General features: G+C 38.3%; 1 pseudogene; it reads left to right on the top strand.

Moving 5' to 3' along the window:
- Positions 1-5,842: 5,842 nt before the first annotated feature.
- The window catches only part of LOC107844303, a 90,974-nt pseudogene continuing 79,701 nt past the window's right edge, over positions 5,843-17,115 (top strand).

Raw genomic sequence — 17,115 nt, forward strand, 5'->3', positions numbered from 1 at the left:
GATTATACTGAACTGATTTCCTAGTTCATACTAGAATTAACTGAACTGTTACTGATTGTTCTATTTAACTAAACTGAACATGGACTGAGTTTATTAAGTTTTGATGACTAGCGGAACACTATTGAATTCTGTTAACTACTAAATGCTACTGAGTTCTGTTAGCTGACTGAAGTCTACTGAACATGGCTTGACTGAGAGTATCATGAAAACATGACATGGCTCTAGGCACACATCTATATTTTTCAGGTACGAATACCCCCAAGACTCGATGAAAGGAAACTGACATGACTTGACATACAAGAGTACTTGACCAACATTAACAATCCATACTATAACATCTACAAGGAATTCATAAATCATGTAGTTTTCATAACCTTTTCATATAGCTAACATTATGGTCAATTCTAATATCATGTCAAGCCAACAACATATTCATAGCACATTAATAGCATAGAAATCATCTTGATCAAGTAGACATGGCATAACTTAAGAGACTTGGAAAAATCTCGGTCCCTGAAGACTAGGTACTTGATCATCATTTATTCGTTAAGGCACATTATCAAACACATGGTAGGCATAGCTTTAGCATGGGAGTCAACTTAAGCACATGGATATGGCATTGAATCATTATTTAGATCACAAATAGTTCAAAGTGCTCAATTCTTCTTCACCTAGGCATTTTAACAAACACCTTGCATGCACTATTTATGGCATAGGCCAAATGATCAATTTTGTACACCATAACACCACAATTCAACTCAATTCCTCCAATTGAATCCACAAAATATCATGGTATCATGAAAAACATATAAATATTCAAACTTTATTCAAACAACATGGAATTCACGTGAAATCATAAAACATGGAGTAAGGACTTGTTAATAGAGCACTCTTAAATCATGAAAACATGATTATGCCTATTCTAGGCATTTCGTCGAACACCTTTCATGCACGTTTTATGGAATAGGTGTTCTTAATAATTTAGTCATCTTAAACCACCTAATTTCAAGGGTTTTAACTACGAGCACACATACTTCATGAGAATCACCCTAAATTAACATCTTGAAGCATAAACAACAACCATTAACATGTACATGATCATATCTCAATAAGACAATCACAATATAGTATTTAAAGCATGGTTCTTGGACTCCAACGGATGAAAGGAATCCATGGATGAACACTACGGATACCTTAGTTCTTCATTTATGCAAGATTGACGGAGAGATTCTTGGATTTGAGTCTTGAATTTGGATTCCCTATTGAAGCCCTATCCTTGTTCTTGAGAGGTTTTTGAGAGAAGAGAGTATATTTTTCTGTAATTGAGCAAAAATCCTGTGTTTTTGGTATATATAGGAGTGGAAGGTGACCAAAATATCCCTAGGGAAACAAATAAGGTCAAATCTGTCCCGAATTGACTGTCTGATAGGATGAAGTAACTCGATAATAACCTTTTACTCAGATATCTAAATTTTATGAAACTAATTGAATTAGAAATAAGACTCAAAGAGCTTTCCATTGATATATAGCAATTCTCCCAGTTCATTATATATAGGAAGTTATGATCATTTGAAGTTGACCCTGAAATGCTGAAAAAAACTGGGTACAAAGTCTATAAGAGGGCTCCGCGGCTCAAATGCCTTTAGCTACTGGTTTGGGCAACAAAAAATGCCCTTACACTACTATAAAAATTCTGAAACTCACCCGGGATGAACTAAGAGTTTGACCGATCGTAACGCAGCTTGAAAATCAAAAAACGGAGGTCGAAAAGGTCGTCAAATAAATCCCCAAAGTTTGGAAGTATAAAAATGAGACTAAGTCTTGAGAACTTAGCAAAATATTCTAATTTTTAGAGCTTGTAAATCTTAATGATCTGAATTTTAGACTTAGGATTTTATGGGGTCTTACAATATCTCACCCTTGGGAACATTCGTCCTCGACTGGAACTGACTGAGAGGGGAAAAAACTAACTGAACATGAATAAATGGAACATGATCCCATGACTGACGAACTAAATACATCATACTAAACATGCATATCTGGTGCATGTATAACTGATTTATGAATGAAGAACTGAGTGTTCTTATGAACTATGTTTTTTCAAACTGAGAATGCATAACTGATAAGCTAAGTCCATGCATATCTGATGCATGGTTGTATGAATGATATGATACGTGAATGCATGGCTAAAAATATTTATAAGCTGACCACACGTATATGATGCGTGGATACATGACTGAACTGACTCATGAACATACGACTGAACATGAAATGGTAATGGTACCAAGTTTGGTACTGAAATCTAAAAATGAGAATAAATAAGCTCAAGGAAGACTGTTACATTGAACTGAAAATACTGAGGAGTCTGAGATTCGTCACACAATATACATGAGCGAAAACATGAGAACATAACTGAGTATGGAACATGATACATGAGTTGAACTGAGTCTGTAATGCGTGACATTGACAGAGTATCGTGGGCTAAACTGAGCCATTAAGAACATAGATTACAACTGAAATTTGGAGCTAGAAGGTCAGCTTATAAGTAACTCTTCCTCCAGCTGGATTCATCTAGAGAAAAGAAAGTGGCATGTTTAAATCACATAAGGTCGGGGGATATAGGGTATCTCCCCCTTGGGACACTATGTCCCTTGAAGAATGTTGGAATGCCTTTGCTGAAATATTGAGGAAAACTAAAGCGATGCACAAGGCATGTAGGAACTGAATCGTGACATAATTATTTGATACTGAGGCATGATACATGAACTGGGTTATACTCGCAACTACTAGGATACTCTATCTTGGAATAGTTACATTCAAGCCTATCATTAATACTACACCCTTATATAAAATAAGCATGCAACAATCTTCTCTTAACATGAAACATTTTCTCTCTCCTATCTAAGCAACCGCTCATCACTACACTATTTTCATAAAGAGAGCTGACTTAAGGGTTAAATGAGGAGGACCTGAAGCATGAATCAATACAAACTAAACTTGACACATGACCGAAACCTGAGGAATAGAATATCAACAACATGAATTTACAAAAATGGTATGAACTGAGGATATACATGACGTAGTCTAAATTTTTCTAATCTTTAGGTGCATAGCATGAGTCATAAAAGCTGAGTATACTGTAAAGCATGATACGTGTACATGAGTCATGAGCTGTATGACCTAAGTTTTGAGTATTTGTATTTGTGAGACATGATTCGTGATAGTGAGTGATTTAGATCTGACTCCCTATGCTGGGAACTAAAATGTGATACCCTGAACAAATTTTCCGTTAAGATCTCAGACCAAAATATGCTAAATTCTATACTTTATTGTGATTAATAATTTGTTTGTGTAGAATTTCAGGAAATACGACCTGTCATCACGAATAGAATTGAATAATCTTTCAAACGATATCTGGATCATCCAAAACGGACACTCGGGCGATGAGTTATGATCATTCCGATCTAACCGTGAATAGTGGTGAATAGTAAACGTACAGGAAAAAAATATTGAGGCCAGGTGAGTTTTAGGGTCAACTTCAAATGATCATAACTCCTAGTATATAAATATCTGGGTGAGCTACTATATAAAAAAGAAATCTATGAAAGTCCTCTTTCCAATGAAATTGGTTTCATCCAATTTGGCCATTGGAGCAAAAAGTTATGGTCGATCTACTTCAGCCTATCAAAACAGTCCACCAAAGGATAGATTTGACATTATTAGATTTTTAAAGGTATTTGGGTCATTCCCACTCCAATCCATCCGGGTAAACCATGGATTTAAATCCATTAAGAGCATTCAATAGCTCAGTTTTATCCAAAATTTCCTAAGGGTCAATCCCCAACCCTACTACTCCAAATTTCATCCTTCTATGTCTCTTGATTGAACCGTAGAAATTTCAAATTAATTTGGGATTCGAGTTGATCATGTTAAGGGCTTTGAGAAGCACTCTTTATTTTAATGAATAAAGTTCTGGAGTCGAAAGGTCATATTCGTCTTCCATTTTTAGGTATGTGGGGCTTTGAACAAGATTATCCTTTCAATCTTTTGCCCGATATTTTTATTAAATTACATTGACATGAGATTTTACATGTTTTACCATGAATTGGATATAGTTTTATATCTTATATTATTGTCTATGAGCTATGGGATTATCTCATCCGATATGTGTATGATGTTGAGATGGAATTATGTCCATAAAGTATTTGATTATGAGAGTATGATGATTTAATTTGTTAAGCCTTGATTTATACTATCGTTCCACTATTTCCTTATTATCAATTTATAATTGATATTAGAAATTCTATATCCCTACAATGGGTTGATGTCTCAAGTACCTTTAAATAAGAGTTGGATAGCAAATTGAGAAATGTTGATATTGAAGTTGAAATGAGTCTTGGTATTTTTTGGATGGTTTTGATGAGTTAAATTATTGAAAATATAATGTATTGAGTCTTCCTATCCTTGTCCAAAGGTCGAGTCAATTATGGTTCAACGAATTGATATCTTGTTGATGTTGAGGAAGATTAAAATGTTTTGAGATAAAAAGTGTTGAGTTAGGAATCCACAAATTGATATGATTTGATAAATGAGAAAGAGATTTGATTTGGTCTTTATGATAGACCCTTGTGATGTTGTGGTGGGTTTCCAAATGCGTTCTGAGATTGTCGTGGAGTAGTACTTAGCATCGAGAGGGAAATTTGGTATTTACCCAAACCTATATGCCATCGTAGGGTTGTTAGATGATGATATTATTGGCCAGAGAGCCCGATTGTGATTATTGCAGTTTTAAGGCCGTACTCCCTGTCAAAGAGTATGACGCTCCCGCCAATGGAGGTTTTAAACATTGGTATTCCACATAGCTCACGTGGGGTTGTCTGTTATAGGAAACTCCCCTGTCCATAAGAGTCATGTTTATTGAAATACCGAGTCACTCCGAGTTTTGATGGGATATGTCAAGTTGCCTATGATGATCTATAATGATTTATCAGGTTTTTTTCTCCTACATTTCCTATCTAAGATGTTATGAGTTGCATGATTCAATGTAACTCAAGCCAGGTGTGTCATTATGGTCCGTATATATATTTTTACGAAATTTATGATATTATTTATATTTTGTATACGCCCTCACATACTAGTACGTATCTTGTTTTGACCCACATATTTATCTATGGGCTACATTCTTACCATGATGTAGGTTCAGGTACATAGCCGCAGTCGCGACAGTGATATTCAAGTGCCGCATCTACATTTCTTCAGTGGTGAGTTCTCATGGTTCGAGGACCAAGTTGCTAGTTTTAGTCTTGTTGTTTTGTGATCCCTTTGGTCTATTGAGTCAGTTAGGGGTTTATCCCAGTGGCTCATTAATTTTGCTGTATAAAGGCGATGTCAGACTAGTGTATTTTTGAGTTGGTTTGTGTATAGACATTCCATATATGTACAGTCTAACGATATTCCGCTCCATGTGTGATGTGATATGATATGTACTTATATATATATTATTAGCATAGTGTGTATGTTCTTGTGTTGGAACCCAAGGGTAGTGTTCAGGCTTAAAGGGTTAGCTTGTGGCTACGTGTAGCCTTGGTCACCGTGTGGCATCTCAGGATGATATTTCAGGTCTTTACTAACTTGGTATCAGAGCCTATGTTTGTGAAGAGTCCTACGGAGTTTGACAAGATACGTTACTTAGAGTCTTCAGAATCAGTGTTTAGCATGCCACACCTATGATCAAGAGGCTGCAGGGCATTCTAGGTAAAGTCATTTCTTTCTTTCTACAAGAGTCTATCATGCTTATAACTATTTCCTTCTACTGTTAATTTGTGCGTTCTTATGATGGAAAATGCCTCTACGTCGAGCTCGTGGAAATAATAACCAACCTCAACCCGTTGATCCGTTACATGAGATGGTATTCCATGCCGAATTTCAGGTAGCTTTTGAGATGCTAGCCCAGGCAGTTACTGCCAATACTCAAGACAACACTCCAGCTCCGCAGGAAAATAATTTGGTAGCAGCACGAATTCGTGACTTTATGCGGATGAATCCACCAGAGTTTCATGGGTCTTGAGCAGGGGAGGACCCACAGATGTATGTTGCTGAAATGAAGAAAATTACATAGATTATGCATGTGGCTGAGGAAGAAAGTGTAGAGTTGGCTTCTTATTGATTGAAGGATGTTGCCAATGACTGGGTGCAGATGTGGAATAAGGGTAGAGAGGAAGATACCGCTCCAGTGACTTGGCAATTGTTCCATGATTCTTTCTTGGATAGATTCTTTCCTCTTGAGTTACGGGAAGCTAAGATAGAGGAGTTTATGAATTTGAGACAAGGCTCTATGTCGGTTAAGGAGTATTGTCTTAAGTTAATCAGCTATCAAAGTATGTTCCCAATATGATGACTGACTCGAGGACTAGTATAAGCAAGTTTCTAACTGGGGTGTCGAGTTATGTGGTGAAAAAATGTAGATCTTCTATGATTAACAGGGAGATTGATCTTCCTAGGTTAATGATTCACACCCAACAGATTGAGTCAGACAAGATAAAGGAAAGAGAAAGAGTAAGAGGGATTAAGAGAGTTAGATCAAAGCAACAGGGGTCTAGTTAGACTAGATTCTCCGGAGGGAGTTGCCCTTAGTTTTAGAGACGTCCATTTATACCTGCAACTTTCTCAGCTAATGCTCCCGTATATTGTGGTAGGAAGGAGATCGGGAATAGGTCGGTACCTTCTAGGTCTCAGGACAGTGTAGGCAACCGGCCTCATCCTCCTTCTTGTGATAAGTGTGGTAAAGACCATTTTGGGGAGTGTTATATGGGCAGAGGGCTATTTTGGTTTTTGAAAATTGGGTCACATACTTAGAGATTGCCCATATGCCAGGCAACGGAGTCGTCATGCTCGTCCCCAGAGTCAGGTTACCAGTGCACCACCTCACACAGCCCGTCTAGTTCCTCCTCAGGGTGCTTCATCTAGTACTGCTGGCGGTCAACGCCAGAATCATTTCTATGCTATACCATCTCATCAGGAGTAGGAGGACTCTCCCAATGTTGTCACTAGTATGCTCAGTGTTTTTTATTTTGATATCTATGTGTTAATAGACCCTAGTTTGAGTTTTTCTTATATGACACCTCTGGTTGCTGTAGATTTTGCAATGGATCCTGAACTAATTTCTGAGCCTATTTTCGTTTTTACTCCGGTAGGAGGGTCTATCATTGCTAAGCGGGTGAATAAGAAATGTCCCTTTACTATATTTCATTGGGTTATGTATGCTGATTTGATTGAGCTAGATATGGTTGACTTTGATATCATTTTGGGTATGGATTGTCTTCACTCATGCTATGCGTCTGTTCATTGTCGTGCCTATGTGGTCAAGTTTCAGCTTCCTGATGAACCTATCCTCGAATGGTCCGGGAGTTCTTTGATTCCTAAGGGTCGTTTTGTATCTTATCTTAAAGCTAGGAAGTTGATTTCCAAGGGTTGCATCCACCATTTGGTTCAGGTTAAAAACACTAAGTCTGAAACCCTAACCATTCAGTCAATTAATGTTGTTAATGAGTTTCTTGATATCTTTCCAGAAGATCTCCCTTTAGTACCTCTTGATAGAGAGATAGAGTTTGGGATTGACCTTCTTCCCGATACTCAGCCTATTTCTATTCCTCTATATCTCATGGCTCCAGTGGAACTTAAAGAGTTGAAAGAGCAATTGAAAGATCTTTTAGACAAAAGCTTTATCAGACCTAGTGTGTCCCAGTGGGGTGCACATGTCCTATTTGTTCGTAAGCAAGAAGGTTCTTTGTGGATGTGTTTTTATTACCGGCAGCTTAATAGGGTTACTATCAAGAATAAATATCTGCTTCCTCGAATTGATGATTTATTTAATGAATTGCTTAGTGCGAGCTACTTTTCGAAGATAGACCACAGATCCGGTTATCACCAACTTAAGGTTAGGGAATGTGATAACCCCAAGACAACCTTACTAACCCGTTACGGTCATTTTGAATTTCTAGTGATGTCTTTCGGTTTAACTAATGCTCCAGCAGCTTTCATGGATCTTATGAACCGTGTATTCCGGCCGTATCTAGATTTATTTGTAATAGTGTTCCTTGATGATATTCTTATTTACTTCCGAAGTGAGGGTGATCATGCAGATCATCTCCAAATCATGTTGGAAACTCTTCAAACTTATTTGTTGTATGCTAAGTTCAGTAAGTCTAAGTTCTGGCTGAACTCTTTAGCCTTCTTGGGTTATGTTGTTTCTTCCGAAGGTATTACAGTTGATCCTCAAAAGATAGAGGCTATAAAGAGTTGGACTAGACCTATTTCTCCTTCTGATATCTGAAGTGTCTTGGGTCTAGCAGGTTATTATCGTCATTTTGTTGAATGGTTTTCATCTATTGCATCTCCTATGACCCGTTTGACCCAAAATAAACTGAAGTTCCTGTGGTCCGAATCTTGTGAGAAGAGTTTTCAGGAGTTAAAGACTCGACTAACTTCAGATCCTATGTTGACTTTGCCTGATGGTGTTGATGGTTTTGTGGTGTATTGTGATGCTTCTAGAGTCGGTTTGGGTTGTGTATTAATGCAAAAGGGCAAGTTTATAGCTTATGTGTCACGACCTGAACCAGGGCCAGGCCGTGACGAGTATTTCGAACCACGGATGCCCGAAACACTCCTATCTGTCTTGTAATCATGCACCTGATTCATATGATCAAAGTAATGTAAAAGAAACTCAATAACTCTGAAACAAGGTCATAAATATGAAAAGAAACAATAACGGGGAGATAAGGTTCCCCTAACATCAAACGACCCCTAAACAACTGTCTGCAAAAATCTCTAACAAATGACTGAGTCAAGTAATCGTATATAAAATAGGACAAGGCCCCCAGTAGACTCGAAAACTGAATATAAGATAAAAGGACTGCAGGACATAAGACCTTCTGAATTATAGAAGGCTCACCACTAGTCTCTGCAACTCTTTCTGAATGATAAACTGATTCTCTTGAACCCTAGACTGGGCCTCTAAACCTGAGTGGTTGGAGAGGGGAGGGGGTCAGCACAAAAGTACTGGCACGTAGAGATATCAAAACAAAACATAACATTTTTACAAAATATAGTTGAGAGCCATTATACAATAATTTCGTATCAAATCATTTGAAAACACATGGGTGTAATGAAATAGTTTTCTCAACAATAATGAAATGCAACTGAGCTAGGTGGAATACCCTACATAATTTTCACCAACTGTCTAACCTAGGTTGTCGCCGAGATTATGGTATAAGTGAGGGAGAGACACACAAGATCACATAGCATGGTGTCTCGACCCAATGGTAGTGCCCAAGATCACTTAGCCCAGGCTCCTACCTATAGTCCCAATTTGGGAATGACATAAAGTCAAGTACACAAGATCACTTAGCCTGGTACCAAATCTCCGTGTCGGCTAACACATTTTTCAGCGATGAGCCCTTACACTCAAACGCCTTCTTCGGGCATCCACCTATATCATGTAAAATTGATGTATTCAAATTTTATCAGATTCAATCACATATCATATTTTGTAGGGTATCGTTATACCCGACTTGCAATCCATCAATATCACATCATTGTTCTCATTCAACCATTGTATTCAAACTAAATAACCTTCCCATTATCAAGTCAAAATTATATCAATTCTCAAAACATTTCATGTCATGCTCTACAAGATGGTTCAAACAATTTACATCATATGAACATTTAAAACAAATTCACATCAAGCGAGGAAATTCATATCATTCATGCTCTCAAGTTAACATCTTTTTGGAATACATGCATATACGTATATCATATAGCAAATCACTTTGGGAGTAGGCATAAGGTCCAAATCAATATCATAAAACATTTAAAACATAATCATATTCATAATTTCAAAACCCCCATTTTAAAACATGAATTTTTAAAGACCATGAGATTTTTGATATAGCCCCACGTACCACTATTTCCAAGGATAATAGATGTTTCTTTATGCTTGCGGATTGGTGATTCCAAATATGTAATTATCTTTGAAAACCTACGGTCGAATCTTGAACTATTTGGGTTTTTATTTTGAAACCCTAAGGAGAATCTTTGAGCACTTTTGATGAATGAAGGCATATTTTGGGGTCCTTGGAACTGAATTTAGTGTTTTAGGGCTAAGTAATGGTGGAAAAGGACCACTTTGTCCCCAAAACGGAGTGTTTAAGTCACTTGAATTCTTTATATAGGCACCGCCCATCCCATTGCCTATGTTTACATAGGCGCAACCTATCCTATCGCCTATGCTTTCCATTGGCCATGGGCGATTGGTTAGGAGACGCATATCACTTTGAAAGGCCATAACTTCTTGCTCGGGTGTCGGATTTTAGCAAAATTGGTATCATTGGAAAGCTAACTCGAATACCTATCATCTGACACATAGTAGGATTCCTAATTCGATAAATACAGAGAGTTATGGTTAATGGAATCTAACACACTTTACAACATCCACTAAAACATAGTCGATCGAAATAGTTTCAACTCGTCCATGAGTTGAAGGACCTCTATGGTCTAAATTCAAGCTTGAATGGATTCACATGATACACAAATAATTAACATTCCGTATTGGCATAGGATTTTATGGCTTCGGGATTATCAACACTTCAAAATAATGGTCTATACTGTAGCCCGAAATACGGGGCATTACATTATCCCTCCCTTAAGATCATTCATCCTTGAATGATGATACGAGACACAGACAAACACGATTTCAAGCATAATAAAGGAATAGGAAAGATAAGATAGGAATAGTACCTTCTGTCTCATCCTTCATCGAAGAAAACAAATTAGGATATCTAATTCTCATGTCATCTTCTGACTCCCAAGTTGCTTCTTCAACTTTCTGATTCCTCTACTGTACATTTACAGAGGATATCTCTTTGCTCCTCATCTTTCAAACTTGGTGATCTAAAATTTCAACTCGCTTTTCTTTGTAAGACATGGACTCTGTCACTTTGATTGCCTCTACTGGCAATACCATAGAATGATCTTCAATGCATTTCTTCAACATGGGTACATGGAATACCTGATGAACGGAAACCAAACTTGCAGGCAATTATGGCTCATATGCAACTGTATCAATCTTTTTCAGAATCTGATATGGCCCTACATAGCGAGGGTTCAATTTACCTCTTTTTCCAAACCGCATAACCCTTTCATAGGAGAAACCTTGAGAAACACCCAATCACCAACTTCAAACTCTAGTGCTCTTCTCCAAACATCCGCATAGGACTTCTAACGACTCTGAGAAGTCTTGAGTCATTCTCTAATGATCTTCACTTTCTCCATCGCCTGATAAACATGATCAGGCCCATACAACTGAGTCTCACCCACTTCATACCATCCTATCGGACACCTACATCTCCTCTTATACAAAGCCTCAAAAGAAGCCATCTTGATGCTGGCATGGTAACTATTGTTGTAAGAAAATTCAACCAGTGGCAGGTGATCTACCCAAATACCTTTGAAATCAATGACGTATGCCGTCAATATATCTTTGAGGGTCTGAATGGTACGCTCAGCTTGCCCATCCGTCTGAGGGTGGAAAGCTGTGCTCAAATTCACTTGTGTACCTAAACCCTTCTGAAAAGATCTCCAGAACTGAGATGAAAAATGTGTACCTCTATCGGATATAATGGACACTGGTGCCCCATACAATCGAACTATCTCCTCAATGTAAATCTTAGCATAAATCTCCCCTGAATAATTAGTCCTCACAGGCAAAAAGTAGGCTAACTTTGTCAACCGATCTACAATCACCCATATAGAATCATACTGGTTTCGGGATCTTGAAAGTCTTGTAATGAAGTCCATGTTTATCATCTCCCACTTCCACAAAGGCAGGGCTATCTCTTGGGATGTACCACCTGGCCTCATGTGTTCTACCTTCACTTGTTGACAGTTCTAACACTTGGACACAAAATTAGCTACATCAAGTTTGATGTTATTCCAACAATACAAGGTTTTCAGATCATGGTACATCTTAGTAGAGCCTGGGTGAAAGACATACCTTGAAGTGTGCACCTCATTAAGGATTCTTTCCCGTAGCCTATCAATATTCGGAATGCACAACCTACCCTAAAATCTAAAAATACCATCACCACCAATTTCGAATGACATAACCTTTTGTTGACCCATATTTTTCTTGATTTGCATCAAGATGGGATCCTCAACCTGCTTTTCCTTAACTTCATCACAAAGGGATGACTTAGCTAACTCATGAACAATCACCCCTCCATCTTTGGAATCTAAGAGTCGTACTATAATGACCGACAAGTCAAGAAACTTATGGAACACTCTATTCATAAGATCCATGAAGGCTGCAGGGGTGCTAGTCAACCCAAAGGACATGACTAGAAATTCGTAGTGACCATATCGGGTTTGAAATGTTGTCTTGGGTATGTCTGACCCCCTAACTTTCAACTGATGATAACCCGAATGAAGGTCTATATTTGAAAAACACTTGGCATCCTAAATCTGGTAAAAAAGGTCAGTAATCCTAGAAAGAGGATATTTATTTTTAATTGTGACCTTATTCAACTGATGGTAGTCTATGGGCATCCAAAGGGACCCATCCTTCTTTCGCACGAAGAGCACGGGTGCACCCTATAGGGAAACACTAGGACGAATAAAACCTTTGTCTAGGAGGTCTGCAAGTTGTTCCTTTAACACTTTTAGTTTTGCAAGAGCCATTCTATATGGTGGAATAGAAATAGGACGAGTTTGGCAATACCTCAAAGCCAAAATCTATCTCCCTATCGGGGGTATCCCTGGGAAATCTTTTGGAAAGACTTTTGGAAATTCATTCACTATGGGGATTGACTACAGAGGAAGGTTTTCAACTTTTGAATCCTTTACTCGAATTAGATGATACATATAATATTTGGAGATAAGCTTTCGGGCTCTAAGATAAGAGATAAAGTGACCTCTAGGTTCCACAGAACTCCCTGCCCATATAATTGGTGTCTCATTCGGGAAAGAAATCAAGGGTGGCATAACACGAATGGAGCCATTCCATCCCAAGGATGGTATCAAAATCTATCATATCCAGTTCTATAAGGTCTACCATAATTTTCCTACTATGAATAGACATGACACAATTTCTATACACCCTTCTAGGAACAATAAAATCACCTATAGGAGTAGAAACAAAGAAGGGTTCTACAATATCTTCGGGCTCAAACGCAAAATCAACAGCCACATAAGGGGTCACATAAGATAAAGAAGACCCGGGATCAAGAAATACATAAACATCACGAGTAAAGATTCGTAACATACCGGTGACAACATCTTGTGAAGCTTCCGCCTCTTGGAGGTTAGTTAAAGAATATAGCCGGTTGTGACCACTCCCGGCAGCTGAAGGGGTACCCTTAGGAAAAGGAGCTGTGGAGGCAGCTTGGAACTTAGCCCCCTCCCCCCCGCATTTCCTCCAATAGAAGGATAATCTCTCTGAAGGTGACCCACTTTGCCACAAGTATAGCAGTTTCTCCCCTCAAACCAGCACTTCCTTAGATGATTCCTTTAGCAAACCTCACACTGCGGATAAGTACGACACTGCTGGGCCACACTGCCCTGAGACTATATACCTAAAGCTTTGGATCTATGAGGAGTCTGAAAACTCTGAGTTTGTCTGTCTGTCGGTGGTCTGGGTGCTGGGGCGCTGGCTGTTAACTGTGCATTATTCCAAAACTTTTTCTTCTTCGACTAGTTATTACCCCAGTTACCACTCTGCTGCTGACTCTGGTGCTAGTCCACAGATCTAGCTCCCTTAGCCTATCTGGCTTTCTCTCTAGATTCAGCAATCTTTTTCTTCTTCTGTTCCACCTACTGCATATGAACGGTCAGTCGAGCAAAGTCTAACTCCTTATTTAACATAGCCCCATGGCACTGAAGTTCTAGGTTATCAGCAAGTCCAGATACAAATTTCCTTATTCGGGCTCTCATATTACTAGTCAACTCTGGTGCATAAAGGGCTAGTTTATTAAACTTCAAACTGTACTCTGGGACACTCATACTGCCCTACTTCAGATTCATAAACTCTTCTGCTTTGGTCTTCCTCAAATCCAGAGGAAAGAATTGATCAAGGAAAGCTTTCACAAATTCACCCCAAACTGTAGGCTTGGTACTTTCACCTTTTGTATCTTCCCAATCGGCATACCATTAATTCACAACGTCCTTGAGCTGATATGTTTCTAGCTCCACCCTTTTAACCTCATCCACAATTATCACCTTAAAGATCTTTTCCATCTCATCCACGAACACCTATGGATCTTTCTCCACCTTGGTTCCAATTAACTTAGGTGGGTTCATCTTCATGAAATGTCCGACTCTAGTAGCCTCAGACGTAATAGATGCAGACCCAATATTTTCCGATCATTTATCCTAATTAGCTACCAACTATGTCAGCATATGAATGGACCATCTGAATTCTACATTTGAAATATCTCCCTGAGCACTTGGGGGATGGTTGGCATTAGTCTCCGGAGCCTGAGGTGGGCTGGTTAGGACTGGATGGACTCCCGAAGTAGGGACAAATTTTGAAGTGTGAGCCCTATTACGAGTCCGCATCCTATGGGTGGGATGGACCTTATTTGCCTAAGCATCCTGATCGATGATACGACGTAGAGGCATAACTGTGTTTCTAAAACACAAGTGCTCATTGATTAGGGGACAGTTCATCCTCTGAAGAATGAACTATATAACAAAGAAGGGAAAAATTTCATAAATGCCTAGTAGCCCCCTACTTATAAGTATGGCGCGCTACATACCCATAAATAGGACTCTACCCAACCCGATTTCGCAGACAACCTGGGACCATGAACTGTGCTTTGATACTAAGTTTGTCATGAACCGAACTAAGGCCTGGCTGTGAAGATCATTTCAAACCATGGAGGCCCGAAACACCCCTATCTATCTGGTAATCATGCACCTAATTCATATGATCAAAGTAATGTGGAACAAACACAATAATTTGGAAACATGGTCATAAATATGAAAAGAAACAATAACGAGGAGATAAGGTTCCTCCAACATCAATCAACCTTTAAAAAACTGTCTGTGAAAATCTCTAACAAATGACTTAGTCTAGTAACCGTATATAAACTGGGACAAGGCCCGCAGTAGACCCTAAAACTGTATATAAGATAAAAGGACTGTAGGACATAAGACCTTCCAAAACATAGAAGGCTCGCCACTTGTCTCTGCAACTCTGTCTGAATGATCTACTGATTATCTTGACCCCTAGACTGGGCCTCTGAACCTGAGAGGTTGGAAAGAGAAGAGGGTCAGCACAAAAGTACTATCACACAGAGATATCTAAACAAAACATAATATTTTTACAAAGTATAGTTGAGAGCCATTATAAAGCAATTTCGTATCAAATTATTTGAAAAAACATGGGTGTAATGCAATAGTTTTCTCATCAATGAAATGCAACTGAGCTAGGTGGAATACCCTACATAATTTACACCTATAGTCCCAATTTGGGAATGACATAAAGTCAAGCACACTAGATCACTTAGCCTGGTACCAAATCTCCGTGTCGGCAAACATGTTTTCCAGCGATGATCCCTTACACTCAAACTCCTACTTTGGGCATCCACCTGTCGCATGTAAAATTGATGCATTCAAATCTTATCTGATTCAATCATATATCATATTCTGTAGGGTATCGTCATACCAAACTTGCAAGCCATTAATATCACATCATTAATCTCATTCAACCATTGTATTCACCATGTATAACCTTCTCTTTTTCAAGTCAAAATCATATCAATTCCCAAAACATTTCATGTCATGCCCTTCAAGATGTGTCAAACAATTTACATCATATGAACATTTAAAACAAATTCCTATCAAGAGAGGAAATTTCATATCATTCATGCTCTCAATTTAACATCTTTTCGGAATACATGCATATACGTATATCATATAGCAAATCACTTTGGGAGTAGGCCTAAGGGCCAAATCAATATCATCAAATGTTTGAAACATAATCATATTAGTAATTTCAAAACACCCATTTGAAAACATGAATTTTTAAAGCCCATGAGATTTTTGAGATAACCCCACGTACCTCTATTTCAAAGGATAATAGATGTTTGTTGAATCTTGCTGATTGGTGATTACAAATATGTAATTATCTTTGAAAACCTACGGTCGCATCTTAAACTATTTGGATTTTTATTTTGAAACCCTAAGGATAATATTTGAGCACTTTTGATGAATGAAGGTGTATTTTGGGGTCCTTGGAACAGAATTTCCTGTTTTAGGGCTAAGTAAGGGTGGAAAATGACCACTTTGTCCCCAAACAAAGTATTTTAGTCACTTGAATTCTTTACATAGGCGCCGCCTATCCCATTGCCTATGTTTACATAGGCACCGCCTAGGCTATCACCTATGTTTACTTAGGCACTACCTAGGCTATCGCCTATGCTTTCCAGTGGCCATGGACGGGCGATGCATATCACTTTGAAAGGCTATAACTTCTTGCTCGGGTGTCGGATTTTAGCAAAATTGGTATCGTTGGAAAGCTTACTTGAATACCTATTATTTGACACTTATTAGGCTTACTAATTCGACATATATAGAGATTTATAGTCAATGGAAGCTGACACACTTTACAACATCCACTAAAACCTTGTAGATCGAAATAGTTTCAACTCGTCCATGAATTGAAGGACCTCTATGGTCTAAATTCAAGCTTGAATGGATTCACATGCTACATAAATAGTTAACATGCAGTATTGGCATAGGATTTTATGGCTTCAGGATTATCAACTCATCTAAATCATGGTTTATATTATAGCGCAAATACAGGGCGTTACATTATGCTTCCAGGCAGCTAAAGCCTCACGATAAGAATTATCCTACCCATGACCTTCAATTAGCTTCAGTGGTTTTTTCTTTGAAAATATGGAGACATTATTTGTATGGTGTCCATGTCGATGTATTCACAGACCATAAGACCTTGCAGTATGTATTCACCCAAAAGGAGTTGAATCTTAGGCAAAGACGATGGTTAGAACTATTGAAAGATTATGATATGAGCATGCTATATCATTTAGGCAAGGGCAA

Source organism: Capsicum annuum, chromosome 9, assembly GCF_002878395.1.
Source record: "Capsicum annuum cultivar UCD-10X-F1 chromosome 9, UCD10Xv1.1, whole genome shotgun sequence".
Lineage (NCBI taxonomy): Eukaryota > Viridiplantae > Streptophyta > Magnoliopsida > Solanales > Solanaceae > Capsicum > Capsicum annuum.